The following is a 20,248-nucleotide window of genomic DNA, read 5'->3' on the forward strand; positions in this document are numbered from 1 at the left end:
ACTTCATAGAGCAGGCAGCCAGTTCTCTGACAGCAGCTCTCTGGTGACTGTAACCTTGGCCATGCCCTTGTGACTCTCTAAGTCTGTGTCTGAAAAAGGTTTTCCAGTTCTTGAGAGACTGCAAATATTACTGAGATCTGCACAGACTCAGGAGGCAGGGACTCCTGAGAGGTGGTCTACCCAATCCTGAGCAAATGAAAGGCACAAGCAAGCCTTGGCTACCAGGATTGTGAGACTCTCCTGAACTCCAGACTTTTTAGAAATGAGGAGGAGGAGTTACCCCGTTCCAATAGGCACCCCATTCTAGCAGACACCCCATTCTAGCAGACACCCCATTTCAGCAGACACCCCATTCTAGCAGACACCCCATTCCAGCAGACACCCCATTCCAGCAGATACCCCATTTCAGCAGACACCCCATTTCAGCAGACACCCCACTCTAGCAAACACCCCATTCCAGCAGACACCCCATCCCAGCAGATACCCCGTTCCAGCAGACACCCCACTCTAGTAGACACCCCATTCCAGCAGACACCCCGTTCCATCTGACACCCCGTTCCAGCAGACAACCCATTCTAACAGACTCCCTATTCCAGCAGATACCCCGTTCCAGCAGATACCCCGTTCCAGCAGATACCCCATCCCAGCAGATATCCTGTTCCAGCCAACACCCCGTCCCAGCAGACACCGCATCCCAGCAGATACCCTGTTCTAGCCGACACCCCGTCCCAGCAGACACCCCATCCCAGCAGATACCCCGTTCCAGCAGATACCCCGTTCCAGTCGACATTATTCAGCAGTTGTCCATGACGACTGCTGAGATGTTAAGGAAGATCCGCTCATCGCCACCATAAGGAGAAGTCCAGTTCCAAGAACTAGAGTCTCAATACTGTAAGGACCAGGGAAGAGATCTGTAAAACATTGAACAACAGACAACAGGCCTGAAAAGGCCCAGAGTTGGGGGAAGTCAGATAAGTAAGACTACAATCGCCCTTCAGAGGCCTGGTAGTGAGGGGAAGGGAGGAAGCTAGGAGAGACATGACAAACTCGGAGGAATGAGAGAAGGGCAGCCCCTCCTCCAGCACCCACACCATCTACTTAGAATTTGCACTTCAGTGGAAGACAGCCAAGCAAGTCACCCCCTGGAGCCCTGCCCCCAAATGCTTCCTAACTGAAAAGCTGAAAGACAGAAAAATGCCAGTGCTAAAAGAAAACAGAAAATTCATCATATTTCTGATTGTGGAAAAGGAATCTTAATATTTCATCTGATACCCTGCATCCCCGCCACACCATTGACTGGTGGTAATTTTGTGATCTCGGCACTCAGGAGCTGAGCCAGGAGGATTGCTATTAAGACCACTCTAGGCTACAAAGCGAAACCTAGGGGAAAGGGGAGGTTGTCTGGGGAGATGGCTCAGCAGTTAAAGCGCTTGTCAGACAAGCGTGAGAACCAGCATTTGGATCCCAGGAGCCCACCTAAAACTGGGTAGACTCAGTGGCCTGCCTGTGATGGAGCGTACGGAGGCAGAGGCAGACAGTCTCTGGAGCAAGCTGGCTAGCTAGACTGAGCTGAGCATCAGCAAGTTCAGGGTGCAAGAGACCTTATCTCAGTATATGAGATGAAGAAGTATCAAGGACCACACCATAGACCACCCTCTGGCCTCCACACACCAGACAGGAACATGTACGCTCTGACCTTCACACACATGTATACTACATACACGCACGCACGCACGCACACTCAAACATGCGTATACACATGTGCACAGCATACAGTCATTCGCACATATACACATGTGCACAGCATAAGACATTCGCATGCGGAAGAGGGGAGGGTGGAGAAGAGAAAGGGAAGGAAGGAGGAGGAGGGAAGAACGGGAGAGGAGTAAATGACATACACAAGAACAAAGGTTCAGATAGATGTTGTTGGAAGCCAGGACAGAGGAATAAAGTACATTGAACTGGAATCTCTAATGATGAAACTCCAAAAGGAAAACAAAGTGCATGTTAAAATGCTAATCTCTGAGCTTTATGCCTTTAATGGCTTTGATGCCAGCACTTGGAAGTAGAGGCAAGCAGATCTCTGAGTTCAAGGCCAGCCTGGTCTACAGAGGGAGTTTCAGGACAGCCAGGGCTACACAGAGAAATCCTGTCTGGAAGTCCCCCCTCATAAAAGTTAATCTGTTCATCTCTGCTGGGATGTAACTCAGGGATAAATTCTCTCTCTCTCTCTCTCTCTCTCTCTCTCTCTCTCTCTCTCTCTCTCTCTCTTTTCTTTAGACCAGGCTTGCCTCCGTCTCACTGAGATCTGCCTGCTTCTGCCTCCCAAATGCTGGGGTTAAAGACGTGCACCACTGCCCAACTTAAGGATAAATTCTTACCTACCATGAGCAAGGCTCTGGGATTGTATCCAGAATCATCACCACCCAAGGGTACTTTCCATTTTAATAGATATTTTTCAACAACTGCCATCTGGAAAGTAATCCAGGAATAATGGAAACACAGCAGTATACGTGGAAGGTGACTTCCACATGCCTTGGGAAAATGGTGTGGAATGACCAAGACAGACCTTAGCACTTCTACTAGATACCTATTACTTATTTTAGTAGAGGGGCTGTGTTCCTCAGTGGGTAACGTGTTTGCTGCACAAGCATAAGGAGCCTAGTTCAGATCCCCAGAGCCCGCAGGAAGTCAAACACGATAGTGAATGACTTACACCTGCTCCTGTGATGAGATGGAAAATTCCCAGAAGCTTGCAAGCTAACTAGCAACAAAGACACCCTATGGCCAACAAGGTAGAAGGTGACAGCCAACACAGGAAGTCGCCTGCTAGCCTTCACATGCATTCCATCACACACACACACACACACACACACACAACACGCTTCCACAAATACACATATCACACCACATACAACAGACGCACACACTATAATTCAAAGGCTAGAAAGATATAAAGATACAGGCAGCTATCAGACTTCCTAAGATCAATACAAAAAGTAAGGCAACAAGAAAATGCATTCACACAGCACTCAAGGAAAGAGTTCCAGCTAGGGGCCCTCACACCCAGCCTCCAGGCATTCAGGCTACAGATGAACAGGTATGAACCAACTGTAATCACTCAGAAGCCCCACACCCAGGGGCTTTTCCTCAGAAACATCAGTAATTGCATCTTCCCGCTTCAGGAGACTACAGAGGAAACTCACAGAAGGAGGGAGGCACCACATGTTACATACTGGAAGGTCAAAGACAGTTTCTTATATAATTAAAACAGAAATATGATATGATCCAGCAATTCCACTGCTAGATCTATATCTAAGAGAAGAAAAAAGAAGACACCCATGTCCATAGCAGCCTTCTTCGCAATAGCCAAAGGCAGGAGTGACGCCAGTGTCCATCAACAGACAATGGATGGTGTGGTCCCACCCTGGAGTGCTACTCACCCTCAGAAGGGAAGGAGCAAATGCTACATGCTACTGCGTGGACGGTCCTGAAAAAACTGTAAAGGAGACAAGCTATGACTTCATTGATAGAGTTGATAAGGCAATCAAACCATCAGAACAAAAGGCAGACTGGAGATTGCCAGGGCTGGGGGTTGGGATATGTTTAATAGGAAAAGAATTTCAGCTTGAGACGAGGAAGTTCTGGTCATAGATGGCAGAAACCGTGGCAGAGTAATGTGAAGGCTCCTGATGCTACAGAACTGTCTCCCAAGAACGGCTTGGGGCTGGGCAGATGATCCAGTGGATGGGAGGACTTGCTGTATGAGCATGGTGACCTGAGTGCAAATCCTCAGAGAGACGACTCAATGGTATACTGTGCTTCGTGAGGATTAGAATCTGATTCTCAGCACCCACATTAATTAACTCACAACCACCTGTAACTCCAGCTCAAGGGAATCCAATGCCTGTGTAGGCGCCTGCACACACACACACACACACACACGTTTAAAATTTTTTTTTTCTTTTTGGTTTTTCAAGCCAGGATTTCTCTGTGTCGTCCTGGCTCTTCTGGAACTAGCTCTGTAGACCAGGCTGACCTCGAATGCAGTGATCTATCCTCCTGCCTCTGCCTCCCGAGTGCTGGAATTAAAGGCATGAGCCACCATTGCCCTGGCTAAAATTAATCTTGTTTGTTTGTTTGTTTGTTTGTTTTTCGAGACAGGGTTTCTCTGTAGCTTTGGAACCTATCCTGGAACCAGACCTGGCCTCAAAGTCACAGAGATCCCCCTGCCTCTGCCTCCTGAGTGCTGAGATTAAAAGTATACACCACCGCTTCCCAGTTAAAATTAATCCTTAAAAGAAAGAAAAGAAAAAAAGCTCAGTGTGGACATTTGAGCCTCTAACCCTAGTGTTCTGGGGTTATATACTCAAAATAATATAATAATTATTATAATAAAATAAAGGCTAGAGGTGTAGTTCAGTTAGTTGCCTAGCATCTCAGTACTGCAGAAGCCAGGCGTGGAGACACATATCTATAGCCCCTAGTACTGTGGGGACAGGAGGATGGCTGGGGCTTGCTGGCTGCCGTTCTAGCTCCAGGTTCAGAGAGAGACCCTGTCTCAAGGGATAGCGCAGAGAGTGACAGAGCAGGACACCAGATGCTGTCCTCTGGGCTCTGCAAGCACAGGCAGGCGTGTATCTACCACACACACACACACACTTTTACAAGTGACTGAAATGGTCAGGTTTGGCTGTGTGTGTTTTACAAACATAAAGACACACACAAATGACAAATTGAAGGAAATTATGTCCATAAACGTAGGTGAAGGAAAGATAGCCCTGGTGTGTAAGACACTTAAACACTAAGGGGAGATTTCCTAAGAAATGGGAGAAACTGTGAACAACTCTCAGCCACGTGCCGAGAAGAGCCCCTCAGTGTGTGCAAAGATGATGCGTTTCGCTCCTTTTCAAATTAAAACTACAGAGATACTGTTTATCCCCCCTACAAACTGGCAAAAACTCAAACGCTTGACAAAACACTGTCAGCAAGACTATAAAAAAGAACAAGACAGACTTCTGTGAACAGATACGCAGTGATTTCCAGGACATGCTACGAGATGAAGAAACAAGTGTCAGAGAGCACTATCATATGCTGCTTTTATATAAAAATGAAGGGAAATAAGAAAACATAAATATATCTGCTTGTTTGGGTAAAACACACACACTAATGATGAATCAGAAAACATGCAGATTGGTGAGCCAAAAGCTGGGTATAGTGCCTCATCCTGTGGCTTTCCTGCCTTAGCTACGGCAGGAGGATTGAGGCCAGCCTGGGCTACGTAGTGAGTGCCAGGCCAGCATGGGCTATCGTGTGAGGCCCCTGTTGTGATACTTTGTGGTTTAACAAACAAAATTTACCAGAAGATCAGAGTGTGGCACGAGCCACATTTGTTAGCCTTGGAGGCCAGGCAGTGGTGGAACACACCTTTAATCCCAGCACTCCGGAGACAGAAGCGGGACAGATCTTTGTGAGTTCAAGGCCACCCTGGGCTACTCATCTAAAAGAGAAACAGAGCCCACTAGTGATGGCTCACACCTTTAATCCCAGCACTAGGGAGATGGACACAGGAAGAAATATGGCTGGCTGGCTGACTGGCTGGCTGGCAGGCTGGCTGGCTGGAGAGAGGAATAAAAACCGGGAGGAGACAGGGACTCAGGATTCAGTCTGAGGACTTGTAGAGGCAGGATACTGCGTTCAGTCTGAGGATTCCTGGAGACAGGATTGCCCATTCTGTTTGAGGATTCAGTAGAGGTAAGAACTAGTGGTTAGCTGCTCTGCTTCTCTGATCTTTCAGCATTTACTCCTATATCTGACTCAGAGGTTTTTATTATTAAAACCAATTAGAATTCACGCTACACCTTGTCTTGTTAAAAAAGAAAGAAAAGCATTAGTGAACCACAAGGATCCCTAGAGAAAGACATGGGGATGGGAGGAGCAACTTCTCTAAACCCCTTTTCTAAGTTTGATAATAAACTACATGTTCAAAATAACAAATACGGGCTGAGGCTGTAGTTCACTTGGTAGAGTGCTTGCCTTGAATGCATGACCTGAGCTCCAGCCGAGCCCCACGTGAACCAGATTTGGTGGTGCGTGCCTGCAATCCCAAGGCTCAGGAGGTGGAGGTAAGAGAAGCCTAAGTGCAAGGCTATCCTCAGCTACAGATCAAGTTTGGGGCCAACCTGGACTACATGAAATCTTGCCTCGAAAAAGAATTATAAAAAGGCAGAAATAAAGCCGTGGAGATGGGAAGGAGAGCAAACACGAAATCCCAAGCCTCGTATTTGAACCCAATTGTGTTACCAGTGAAGAACACCAAGAGACCAAAGAATGAATGTTTGTCAGGGCTATTTACTTCTGGTACGTAGCTGAAGATGACCAGGCACTCCCGATCTTTCTGCCTCGGACTTCCCAGATTCTAGGTTTGCACCACCAAGCACGGCCTTTTGGAATGTTTCAACAAAGTACTTGGACTTTCTGTCTCAGCCTAGAGGATAAAAGAACCGCAAAGAAATCTGACCCTTCTTTATGTTGTCTTTTCCCCTAGTGTTATAAACTATCTTCTTTATCAGGTCATACTGCAAATCATAAAGGTGTTTGGGTGACTGGGAATCTCACTGTTTAAGAAGAAGAGAGGTACAACATGGGCTACAGAAAGGCAAAAAAATGTTCCTACTGATGAGATGCAAAGCTAAGGATGAGGGCGTGAGCTCAATTCACACAGTCCACCCCTATGCTCAATATACAAGCCATGAAAATTAGGTGTTATCTAATGTTATATATGGGCTGTAGTCAGCGGCAGCCAGCAACAATGGGCACACCTCCCGTTCTATGACGGTTGGCATTGTCAACCTGACACATTCTAGAATCACCTCAGAGATCAGCCTCTGCGGACACTCTGAGGTATTATCTTGATTACTTTAATTGATGTGCTAAGACTTATCTTAATTGTAGATCAAACATTCCTTGAGCAGGACGACTTGGACTGTGTATAAAATGAGGACAGTGAGGTAGATGCTACAATGCACTCGTTCCTCTCTGCTTCTCGGCTTCCCCGAGCTTCTACACCATGGTTTCCTTACTATAAGGGACACCTGAACTGTGAGGCAAACGGACCCCTCCTCCCTCAAGCTGCCTTTGCCAGAGTGTTTTATCCCAGCAACAGAAAGGAAGCCAAGGCGTGCCCAGCGCTCCATCCCCGGTACCACACTGTGCTCCGCTCTGAGCTGGGTGTCTTTGGAGAAATGACTGACTCTATACCTGGAAGGTACTAGATGAGTCAGGGACATCTTGTTATAACAGAAAGTCAAAAAAGGCAGGGGAGAAAAAGAAAGAAGCTACCGTGACAATGTCAGAACAATATGGAGACAGCTTGCAGCACCAATCACCCCCACTAAACCTAGGATATGCTCCTTAAAACAAGTATGGAAGAAAAGCTAAATCTCTGAGTCCATACTGGCCAGAAATGGGTAAATAGAAGAGGAGAGGAAAGCCTCTGTCAATGAGTACACACTGACACTTGGGAAGGAGCGGAGTGTCACCCCTGCAGCAGACACGGTGATGGCTGTGGAGAGGACAGTGGATAAAATACTGGCTGGGCCAGCATCAGGACCTCATTTTGAATCCACAGCATCAACACAAAAAGCCTGGCATGACTGCACACAATCCCAGGGACAGAAAAGAGAGACAGGAAGATCCAGGGGCTTGCTGGCTAGCTGATCTCCAGGTTCAGTGCAAAACCCTGCCTCAAAAGTTAAGGTGGAGTGGGCTGAAGAACTGTCTCAGTGATTGGGAGCACTTGTTGTGCCAGGTGGTGGTGGTGCACGCCACTCAGGAGGCAGAGGCAGGCAGAGTTTGAGGTCAGCCTGATCTACATAGTGAGTTACACGACAGTCAAGGCTGCACAAACAAAACCTGTCTCAAAAAGAAGAAAGGAAGGAAGGAAGGACAAATTGATAGAATGGAAGGAGAGAGAGAGGGAGGGAGGAAGCAAGGAAAGAAAGAAAGAAAAGAAAGAGAAAATCACTATTCCAGAGGACCTAGACAGATTTCCAGCACCCACACTGAGGTTCACAACCATCTGTAACTCCAGCCTCAGGGCACCCGGGTAAAATGTATGTGTTTTCCACACTACAGTGACAGTATGTCTTAAAATTTAAGACATTTGCTTTGAAAAGTGGTCTTACTTATAGTATGCTGAATTCAGACAGTTAGCTTCATTTCAAACACACATAAGATGGAAACTGTCCTGGTAAGGATGCACAGCCCGGGCCTCTGGGTAGAACATGCACACTCATTCTCTCATGTGAGGTCTCCTACAGTTTCTACGGGCCACGCAGGGAGCACTGTAGGTTTGTCCTTTAGTCCCTAGCAGGGCACTGCTCTGTAGCGGTCACTTACCATTGTCATGTTTTTATGCTAGTACCAAAGGGCTTTTCTTCCTGACTGGACAGCAGTTGGGTGGAAACCGCTATTTGTATTTAGTAGCACATGAACATAGCTTCAGAACTGTGGCTGCCAGCTCACTGAGTACTCACTATTGTCTGAGCCTTGGAGTCTTAAAACTGCGGATCAAGAATGAATGTGGGAGCCGGGCAGTGGTGGTGCATACCTTTAATCCCAGCACTCAGAAGGCAGAAGCAGGCGGATCTCTGTGAGTTCAAGGCCAGCCTGGTCTACAGAACGAGCTTCAGGACAGGCTCCAAAGCTACAGAGAGAAACCCTGTCTCGAAACCACCACCCCAAAAAACATAAATGTGGGGATCCCTGAAAATCTGACTAAAATGTACAATGATCAAAAATTCAGAATCAAATGTGCCCACCCATGTTGCATCGTGAGACTTCACTGAAGCCTTGGTTCTGGCACTCAGCACATCCACTTTCTCCTCTGCACGATACTGTGGCACGCAACACCAGCCAAACCCTGGAACACCTAGGCTCCATGTCACACAACACCAGCCAAACCCTGAAACACCTAGGCTCCATGGCACACAACACCAGCCAAACCCTGGAACACCTAGGCTCCATGGCACACAACACCAGCCAAACCCTGGAATACTAGGCTCAGCTTCAAGACTTCATATGCTGTGAACTGAAGAACATTTTCTTTCTGATTCAGTAGGAACATGAAGGTTTAATTATAGGGAGCAAAGACTTTTGATGTTTTTCTACTGTCTTTCCTCAGCATCAGTCAAATAGGTGTGTTCTTTGGGGTGCATTAGAATGTCAACTTTTTTTTTAAAAAATGGTGTTTGAGCTGCTAACTTGAGTTTCATTTTAAAAATTGCTAAATGAATTTTGGCTTGGGGTTAGGACTGAATTTCCAACAATTTCTGAAATGTCTCTAAGCACGTGTCTACGATTTTGGACTATGTATTTATGTGAAGCAGGGTTCTTAGCACTGGCTACTGTAAAAATCAAAATATTCACCAACTCTGAAAAACCTTGAAGATGCTCATTGTCCTGAAGTATCAAATACTCTGCCAAAATTAAGTCTTTATGTAAAAATACACCAACACATTAATCTCATTAGAATGAAAGCTTTCTCTTGTCTTTAGTAAATGGTGTAATTATAGATAGATAGATGATGGGTAGATAGAAAATTGCTTTCAAGTAAATTTCTTTATGATTTATCATTAGCAAATGTTTGAGTTGTATACCTATTTTATATACCTATATCTAGGCTTGCCCATCTCTCAGATGGAAAGGGGGCAGTCACAAGTGGAAAAAGTCATAGCCCTGATATCAGCCAGGACAAGCCCTGAAGAAGTGAATGCTACGCAGCCGAGCCTTTTCATGATGGTTGCCTGATTTTTCCTTTTTCTAAAATATTGTGATGGAGGAAGTAGACAAAATTATGACTGTGTAGAAAGAATATTTCTGTGGGTGTGGAAATGTGAAGATGCACATGTCCTTGTGGAGACCACAGGTCAATCTTGAGGCTGCCCTCAGCCTCCATCCACGTTATTCTAATTTTGTTTGTTTGTTTGTTTGTTTGTTTGTTTATTGAGACAAGGTCTCTTTCTGCAACCCGGAGCTCACCAAGTGGGGTAGACTGGCAGGCCAGCAGGCACAAAGGTTCCACATGCCTTCCTTGCCCCAGGGCTGAGATTTCAAGGGTAGGTCACCACTCTTGGCTTTTTACCTGCACACCGGTGCTAGTGCTCCAGTTCCCACACTTCCTAACTGAGCCATCTCCCTCGCCTCTAGGACCAGAATAGTAAGCATTGATATTGTGTAATCAGAATTCCCCACCCCCACATCCAGATTTTAAACCATGTGTACACAAGGGCTTTTGTCAAGATAGTAGAATGTCCTTCCCAGGTTCTAGCACAGTCCCGAGAGCTGCTGCCCCTGGCGTTCTCGAAGGGGGCACTTTAACGTCTAGGCTGTTAGAAGCTCTTAGTGACATCAGGCATGGTGTCCACCACCCTCCCTGCCTGCTTAGAAATTTCCTGAAGGGCTGCGAATGACAAATACTTTACCACCAAGATTTAGGCAGAAGAACTCCCTAACCCTGAATCTGTGGGCATGGCAATGGACTCACCGTACGCTGAGTGCTATTCTCAACATGATGTGGCCACCCTTGCTTTCGGTGCAGTGCGGGGCTCAGCCACTTCCTGAAAGCAGCTCTCAGGGTGAGAAAGCCAGAGAATGTGGGCTCCCAGTGAGCTCTTGGCCACATTGCACTGCTAGGCTTCTCACCAGAGAGGCCTAGAGCCGGTGCACACACGAGCCCAGAAAGGCCAATGGGCTGTACAGGGAAGCCATGTGCACCTTCCATGGACAAACTGCTCTTTAGCAAACATAAAGGATGCCAAACCCCACTAGTTTCTCCCCAACTCTCTGTGAAGACCTTTGAGAACAGTTATCCCATGTGCTGGAGTCTGAAACCACGTGGGCAGTTAGCCAGTCACTGGCCCCCATTCTTGGAGCCCTGAGAACTCTGTGGCAGGGACACTCTCGCCAGCAGGATCTACAGCCTCCTGGGATCATGGACCCATCTCTGCTCCCCACGGGAGAGCTGTCAGGCCATGTAAGGGTGTCATGTAAGCTTCAAGAAGGGCTGTTCACACACTGGAGAGCTGCTTTGTCTCCTTGACTTCCCAGTGGCCTTCCTGGAGCCTCCCTAGGACCAGAACTATGGGGAGGATGTGGCTGGAGGCTGGGTGGTCAGCACCATGGTCCTTGTAATCCTGAATTACCCTTTTCTCATGGGCATGACGAGAACCCACCCACAACAGCCCAACATTCTAGTAAGAGGGGACAGGTCATCAGGAGCGGGGCAGGGCAGATTTACTTCATCAGAACTTTCTGGGTTCCGGGAGGTGACTTACAGCCCCCTCCACGTCTTCACTAGTTATTCTTGCTGTTCTGAGGGGGTGTTCTTCTCATCCACTCTCTTCCCAAGATTCATCCCAGCCATGTCCAGGACTCAGAGCCCTTTCGCTTCCATGGTGTGCAGAAATCTGGGATACTATGAACTGGGCGAGGAGTTGGGGTGACAAAGGTGCAACACCCCGCTTGTGTCCGCATTCAAAGAAGCTTTGCTTGTGCAATGTCCTCCTATTCTGTATTCTGAAGCAGAGGCAGATCCCTCCCCACCACAGGCTGACACTCCCCCAACATCAGGAGACTCTCTGCTCCCCTCCCCCACTGTAGTGCCACCTCCTTGCAAGATGAGCTTCTTGCTAGGAGGCCCTGCTTTCTGCAGTGTCCTGCTTCTGGAGATTCGACCTATAACTCCAAGCAGATCTAGGTTCCTGAGGACTCACGGAGGCTTGCTTGGACTCCCACTCTGGGCTCCATGCAATGCTTCTTCAGAGTGCAGAGCCTTCCTGGAGGAGATGAGGCTCCATGGAGGCTCTGGGTTGCCATTCTGGAAGCTACTCACCTGAGTCTGAGCAACTCTTTGTCAGCCTGGAATCAGGGACTGTGACTGGCCTGTGTAAACTGAATCTGAGATATGCCCCTACACATTCATGGATTTGGAGGAACCAGAACTGGTCCTCAACATAAGCTTGTCACTGTGTGACCCCGAAGCAAACTTCTCCAACTGGAGAATAAGCGGAGGGCTATGGGTTATGTTTCGAGATGATTATTAATTCCTTGTCTGGGTAAATGTTACTGTGCTTATGCAGAAAACGTCCTCCTTTTCAGAGACTGTGGTGGCATATTTATGAGTGAGATGTCTTAGTGCCTGCATCTTCCTTTCAAAGAAGTATATTTCTAGAGAACATTGTGAATATACTATGTGGAAATAGAAATAAAGAGAAAAAATGTATGTGGAAAACATTTATTGTTGAGTCAGGTGGAGAGCAGAATAGAGTCGTCTCTGTTCCACTCTTCCAGCCTTTTATCTATGCCTTAAGCATTTCAAAATGAAAAGTTGGAAGAAAGTAAGGGACGAATACGGGGAATTTGGTAAATAGCTGCAATGAAAATAATTACAATTTTTACTGAAAACGAAAAAAATCTCAGACATTGTGGCCAGACAGAAACATCCGGCAGGCCCAGCTGGCTGTCTATCAATCAATTATTTTAACAGGTGTTGATTACTGGCCTGTGCTGGGCCTAGAATGTCTACAAATAATGAAAGAGAAACAAAACGACACACTATGGGGTTCTTGGTTTTGAAATGCTGATGATCAAATTCAGCTTCTGGAAGGACTTTGCTCCGCCTCACTCACACACAGGCACTGGGGACTGGGGGGTAGGGGTCCAAAACCCACCAGCATTTTGCCTCTGTTAGCAAATAGGCTTCCTTCCCAGGAACGAGACCTTTCCCAGAAGCTGCTTCATCAGAAAAAGAAGCGATCCAGGTTGTTTCGGGATGCCAGACAAGATGGGTTTTATGAGGAAGAGACCTTCAGTCAGATCCTAAACTGGGCCAGCATGAACGTTATGTCCAGAAGTCTGGAGCAGAACTGAGAACGAGAGAAACTCGGTTACTGGCAAATGAAGAAAGCATTTAGCCTCGGGGGGGGGGGGCAGTGGCAGTGGAGAGCTGGGGGGCTCCATGAAAATGGGCAGTGCCACAGCTGGTTCCAACCAAGGAACAGGCAGTGAGCCCAGAGCCCCTTAGAAGCCTTGGTGAGCGGTTCCATCCAGAGCCATGTCAAAGCAATTACACGATCAGTTTAATGGGGTAATTACTGGGCATGCTTGTTTAGAGTGGTACAGAGAGGAGACAGTCCTGTACCAGGCACTCGGAGCTGACTTCTCACTTGGGCCTGTAGAGTAAATAAAAACAAGCAGACAAACAGGATGAAGCCTGGCTCTCTGTCTTTACTGTACAGGAGTCTCCCATATTTCGGGTCACCTACTTGACTCTGTATAGGGACTCATGGAGTCTCTGTCTAACCCACCTCGCCTCCCTTTAAGGCTGACGTAAGTCATTGTCCCAAACCTGTAGTCACCCATTCTAGAAACAGTAGAGCCTCACAGGACAGATAACCCTGCTATGAGGGCGGTTATCTCTGAGGTGAGTCTTCAGCAGGAGCAGAAGCAATCGTTTCCTAAGAACCATTGGCCCTTCAAGCAATAAGGGTTCCTTTGGGCTGCCCTGCTTAGGCAGAGCTGAGATAATGGTGGGTGGGACCATACCTTGGCCAGGACGGCTGTGAATACACAGACCTCGTGCCCTACCTCAATCCTTTCTCTATTTAAACCTAAAGTTGAAGGCAACCTTGGGGGTCAGCGGACCTCTGTTTGCTCACTCTTGGCCACACACGGATTAAATCCCTGCTCTCTGCCTTCCACTGTTATTTTATTTCTTTCATTGGTGTTTTAGGGTCTGTGGCTAAGTCTTGCCTGTTGAGGCGTCTGAAGTCTGACGGTTTCTATTCCTGAGTCCTAAGGGTAAAAGATTCAAAGTATCGTTTCCACTGAGATAACACCCAGATAACTACAGGAGCAGTTACTAAGTGTCTGTCAAATTCTAGTCTGTTCTGTTTGTTTTGGATTTTTTTTTAAGATAGGTTTGTCTTCGCTCCCGCGGGCCCCCCCCCCCCCCCATACTCTGAAACCCTGCGGGGCCTGCAGTTAGCTAAATAAACTAGGCTGGCCTCCAATTTTGGGTGAACCTCCTGCCTGAAACTCCCAAGTACTTCGATTACAGGTGTGGGCTACTAGGTTAGCCCCAAATCTCACTCTACGTGACAACAATGTATCAGTGAAGAAAGCAGAACTTAGACCACCTTCCAGGCAGAGGGGAGGGGGGCTGGGAGGAGGGTCTTCTCTAATTCTTCAATAAAGACTAAGGACACACTCCCAGATTCTTTCACCACATAGGAGCCAGGTGCCTGGGAACCAGAAATTCACATCCTTTTGAGATGCAGCCTACCGTTTTGCTGGCATCAAAGATGGAGAATTTGGAGACAGGGGAGCCCAGGACAAGCCCCCAGACTGCAGCAGTTCTGTTGGCAGAACCATGGGGAATATATGGCCACTGTGCACTGAAATGCTTACATACATGCAGATTGCTTAGGACAGCAGATGCGATGTTTTCTTTCTCCCCCTCCCCATTTTCTAGCATGGTTGATGAAATAAATGAGTCTTATTCCTGAGAAATCTCTAAGGTACCACTTGATAAACCGGCCCTTTGACTCTAGGAGCTCACCTCCTGGTGCCACAAATAAAGCCTGCACAGAAACAAATTATGGTAATAAGGGTCAATGCTGGACAGAGACAACGAAGAAGTCGACAGAGAATCTAAAGTGCCATCAAGGGCTGGGGATGTGGCTTAGCTGGTCAAGTGTTTGTCTGGCATGCTCTAAGCTTTAGGTTCCATCCCTAGAACTGCCTAAGTCTATAATCCCAGCACCCTGGAGATGGAGGCAGGAGGATCAATAGTTTAAGGTCATCCCTGGCTACAAAACTAGCTGGAGGCCAGTCTAGACTATATGAGACTCTATCTCAAAAACAAAAACAAGGTTTGCTGAGACAGATCAGTGGGTAAAGGCAACCTGAGTCAGTTTGGTTTCCAGGTCCCACATAGTGGAAAGAGAGAACTGACTCTAGCAAGTTGCCTTTGACCTACACATGCATGCTGTGACATGTGCATCACACTAATAGCCACCGCCACGTACATAAACAAACGCCATGGAGATGATGGGACGCAAGTCAGGTTGCCACCTGCCTCTCTGTGGGATTTCCCATTGAAGAAGGTTGCCCTGCCCAGCACAGGCTGCACTGGCCTGGACTGAAGTCAGTAGCTGGCCTACCATATCAGATGCTGTGGTTTGAAAGAAAACGGTCCCTAGAGGGACTGGCACTATTAGGAGGCGTGTCCTTGTTGGAAGGGTGACACAGTGGGGGTGGGTTTTGAGGTCTCTTTTGTTCAAGCTTCCCTCAGGGTGACTCTCAGTCAATTTCCTGCTGCCTTCTAGTCAAATGTAGCCAGCACCATGTCTGTCTGTATGCCAGCATACTCCCCATCACAATGATAATGGATTGCACCTCTGAAACTGTAAGCAAGCCACCCCAATGAAATGTTTTCCTTATAAAACTTGCCGAGGTCATGGTGTCTCTTCACAGCAATAAAATCCCAAATGAAGACGGATGTCTAGCAGGAGCTGAGAGGGACTCTGGCATTGGGTCAGATGCCCATGCCACGTGGCAGGTACCCTTCTGGACGCTCTCAGGTACCCTCCGCTTGTGGCATTGCTCACTCTCATTAAGTCAGAAAACGTAAACCTGTTCTTTCACTTGGACAATAAAGTGAGTTTTATTCTCCTTTCCCCGTATTCAGTTAAAGTTGCACATTACTTAAACATAGGGGCTTTAGGGAATGCACAGCTAAGCAATTTCTATTTCATGCTATTTCAAGCACTATGAAGCAGGACTCGTATGCACGAAGCCAGCTCTGGCATTATCAACCCATATAATTGCACAAGGACCACCATCCTGCGTACATCCCACTATTGGACTAGATTACGGCCTCTGGTGTTGGGCAGTCAGTTGCGGCAGATCTGTAGCCAGGGCGATGCACCCTGGATACATGCTGTGATCAACACCATATCCACACTCTTGTTCTGAACTGGGTTTGTATGGACGTCCTAGCTTCTGGAAGAGAGAACTGAACTCCTGTCAGGCAAGTGCAATACCAACCTCTCAACCCCCTTTCTTTAGTCTTTTTTTAAAAAAATCATATGCTTATTTATTTATTTCGTGTGAGTGTAGGTATGTGGCTACACACATGCCACAGTGTGCATTTGGAGGTAAGAGTCTGTTCCTTTCTTCCACCATTGTGGGTCCTGGGAATGGAGCTCGGGTCATCAGTCTTGGTGGCAGGGTCCTCAACCTTCTAAGTCACCTTGCCTTTTTTTTCTTTTCTTTGGGAATTGTTCTTGGGTTGTACTTGCGTAGCAAGGATTTTACCATCTGAGTCATCGCCCCAGCTTTTCATTCTTTACTTTTAGGCAGCCACAGAATGAGAGACCCAAGGATGGCTTTACAGCCAGACCTGGGATGGTTGGAAACAGCACCGCTCACGGATGGCAGCTCCTCTCTGGGCATCAGTCTCTCTCTAATGCAGCTCAGAAATGTGATGTCAGCAGCGCTGAGCACTGGATCCTGGTGTTACGGCTAAGCGCATCGTTTCAGACGCTGCTGCTTTCATTTGAGTCTTGTTTGTGGTTGGTGTCTTCACAAGTCTGTGGCCGGCAGGTCGAGCTTCTGGTCCCCTTCTCTCTAGTAAGGTCTTTCTATACTCCTGGCTCCTCCAGTGGCCTTTCATCTCCCATAATGTTCTCAGGCAGCACAGCCTCCCACATCACAGAGAGAATAAATGTCACCAGGAAATGCTTCTCAAAGCTTTCTGTCAGAACCCCAAACTGGAGCTCAGAGGGCATCTGTCTGTCTCTCAGCTTCTCTTGCTTGCTGAGGCCTGAAGGTTTTTTATTTATTTGCTTGTTTGGTCAGGCGGGTTTCAAGTTTTCACGAGCCAAGGTTGACCTTGAACATCTGGTGCTCCTGCTTCTATCTCCGAATGCTGGGGTCATACACAAGAGTCACCACACGAGTATGTGAAGCGGTGGGGATGGAGCTCAGTGCTTTCTGCATGCTAGGCAGGCACTCTATCACCTAAGCTACAAACTTAGCCCTTCAATAGTTTTATTTTTCAATACAGGTTCTTCCTACATAGTTCAGGTTGCCCATAAACTCAATTCTCCTATCCTCCTCAACTCCTAGCTCTCCAATGCTGGATTATAGTATGTACCACCATATCCAGCCTTACATCTGCAAGAAAAGTCTATTTTCCACCATGAATAAAGGAGTCCTTAATTCTGTCTGACCTTCAAGATGCTTCTTTCTCTGCCAAGAAATGTTCTCAGTGTATTGTAGACTTCCCCTCTGCCCATGATGAACTACAGGGGTTAGATCTCCCCAGCTGCAGGATAGGGTACTCTAGCCTGAGGTCCTGAGGACTAGAAGAGAGACCTGGGAAAGCAAGGTGGCTAGAACCTGTGAGGTATGATCCTGAAGGAGCAGCAGCAGCAACTGCAACAAAGGACATTCAGAGAAAGTTCTGGGAGCCTATAGAAGGAGCCACTCTGGGTGCTAGATGAACACGGATCTTCATGTGCACAGAAGACTGTGGGGTCTGGGATGAGCTCTGCAATGCCAGAGCCCAAGCATTCCCAGGCTCGCAGGTGGGAGGGAGCAACCTATGCCCTGTTAACCAAAGAGGGAAGACCTTATAGCACACAGGACATCAGACATGGTCCTCGGGAAATGCCACCTAAGAGGCCAGGGTCCATCAGCCTGAGACCCAAGGCTGGTGGTGCTTAGCAGGAGACTTAGGAGGTGGCAAACTGATTTGAGGTACCTTGATTTCTTGCCAGAAGGAAGCCTGACACTTGAAAAGGTCAACAAAAAACCCAACACCCCAAAAATAGAAACCCCACAATATCTGTCATGCAACCAAAAATCACTAGGCAAACTAAAAGCAAAAGCATTTAAACCATTATCTGGAGAATCAAAAAATCAACAAAATAGAGCAGGAACAAGTGGGCTGAGGAAATAAGACGCTGTTATGTATAATAATATCCTTAGGATATATAAATATAGGCTACTGCATGGGAAGTAGAAGAAAAGGCAAACATAGGCACGAAATCAAAGAGATAAGGTCGGAATGGAACTTGGAAAGAGAACACAACGCCTAAAATAAAAACACAGTAGTGTGACCGAACCTTACAGTACCTTACAGTAGTGTAACGCTCCCACCCATCAGTTCCCCCCAAACCACTCTGAGGCTTAATATTAATTACAAACTGTTTGGCCAATGGCTCAGACTTATTACCAACTAGCTTTTTGTTTCCTTGTTTCCAGATGGGGTTTCTCTATAGCTTGGGAGCCTATCCTGGAACTTGCTCTACAGACCAGGCTAGCCTCTAATTCAAAGAGCTCCACCTGCCTCTGCCTCCCGAGTGCTGGGATTAAAGATGTGCACCACCACTACCTGGAACTAACTAGCTTTTAGATCTTAAATTAACCCATTTTATTAATCTATGCTTTACCATGAGGCTCATGGCTTGTTACCCTCACATCTTGCTTCTCATGTGGCTGCTGGTGTCTTTCTGACTCCATCTTCCTTTTCCCTTTATCTTTGCTTGGATTTCCTACCTAGCTCTAGTCTGCCTGGCTATTGGCCAAATTGGCTTCTTTATTAATCAATGGTAATAAAACATACTTTTATGGGAACCCTATATCACATTGGAGTCAGGAAGTGGTGGTGGTACTTGCCTTTAATCCCAACCCTGGGAAGGCAGAGGCCAGGCATATCTCTGAGTTCAAAGCCAGCCTGGTCTACAGAGCAAGTTCTAGGACATCCAGGGCTACAAAGAGAAACTCTATGTCTTGAAAAAACAAACAACAAAACCCACTAGAATACTGAATGAGCAAAAATGATTGCTTTGTCATAATAAAGAGGCCAAGGAATCAAGAGGAAGTCATAAGTCAGCTTTAATTTTTTTTTTAAAGTGAAAGTGGCAAACCCCAAAGGGGAAATAGACAAGTTACAGCCACAGTGAAAGTGTCGATGTCTCGGTGACTAACACAGCTAAAAGCAATAGAGTAGGTGAGGTACAGAGGATTCCAGCAATACTGTCAACCTTCTCTTATATAACACTCCAAAGACCGAGAATGACACAATGAAAGGAAATGAGAGCTGGGCCTGGTGCTGCAGCTCTGTAACCCCAGGAAGACGGGGAGGGCAAAGCAGGAGGAGTCCAAGTTCAGGGTCTTCTGGGATACAGAGTGAGTTCAAAGTCAGCCTGGGCAACTTAGTGAGACCCTGTCTCAAAAATAAAAAGCAAAAAGAGATCTGGGAATGTAGTTTAATGGTAGAACATGCGTCTAGCATGTGTGAGACCCCAAAGTCGGTCCAAGAACCTGGAAAGAAGAAAACAGATTTACCGTGACCCACAGTTTGGGTCCAAGGTTGGGGGGCACATATTAGACAAGTCCCTTCGTGGGCCGGGGCGTCATCTTTACATCAGTATTTTGAAACCTCTTTTAGAGAATTTAAAATATATTAGAAAAGTAGGGTCAACGAGTAAATATTAACGAGGAATTAGAAAATTAAGAAGGTGCCTCAGCAGATCAAAGGACTTACAGCTCCAGCTGACTGACTTGAGTTCCATCCCCAGAACCCATGTTAGAAAGAGAAAGCTGATTACAAAAGTTGACTTCTGAAGGTAATGCCATGCTGTGGTATGCATATGCCTACACAGTCATACACAATTCACAATCGCAATAAACAAACGTTTAAAAGAGACACACATACACAGACTTTTTTTTTTTTTGAGAAGGGGTCTCCTATAGCCCAGGTTGGCCCCAAACACACTATGACCTTGAGCTTCTGGTCCTCTTGAATGCTGGGATTGCAGGTATGTGCTCCCTCTCACCGGGTTTGTCCGGTGCAGGTACGGCTTCGTGCATGCTAGGCAAGCACTCCAGCGCAGAAGCCACACCCTCATTTCCTGCGTTAGCCTCCCTAAATGCAGTCTGAGGACTGCCCACCCTCTTGGCGCTTCTGGGCCGCCCAGCCTCCTCTTCCCTGCATCCTTTCTCCTGCAAGTTCCAGGTATTTACCAACTCAGAAAAAAACCGACATCGTAGAGCAGCATGGCTGCTGTCCTGCATGATTCAGAGTGGCATGTCACCATGAATTTGAGAAAATAAAGTCACAGCCCAGAGCAAAGTGGATTTAACAGTCACCGAGGTGTCCAAGAACCCTTCCCTT

Source organism: Chionomys nivalis, chromosome 21, assembly GCF_950005125.1.
Source record: "Chionomys nivalis chromosome 21, mChiNiv1.1, whole genome shotgun sequence".
Lineage (NCBI taxonomy): Eukaryota > Metazoa > Chordata > Mammalia > Rodentia > Cricetidae > Chionomys > Chionomys nivalis.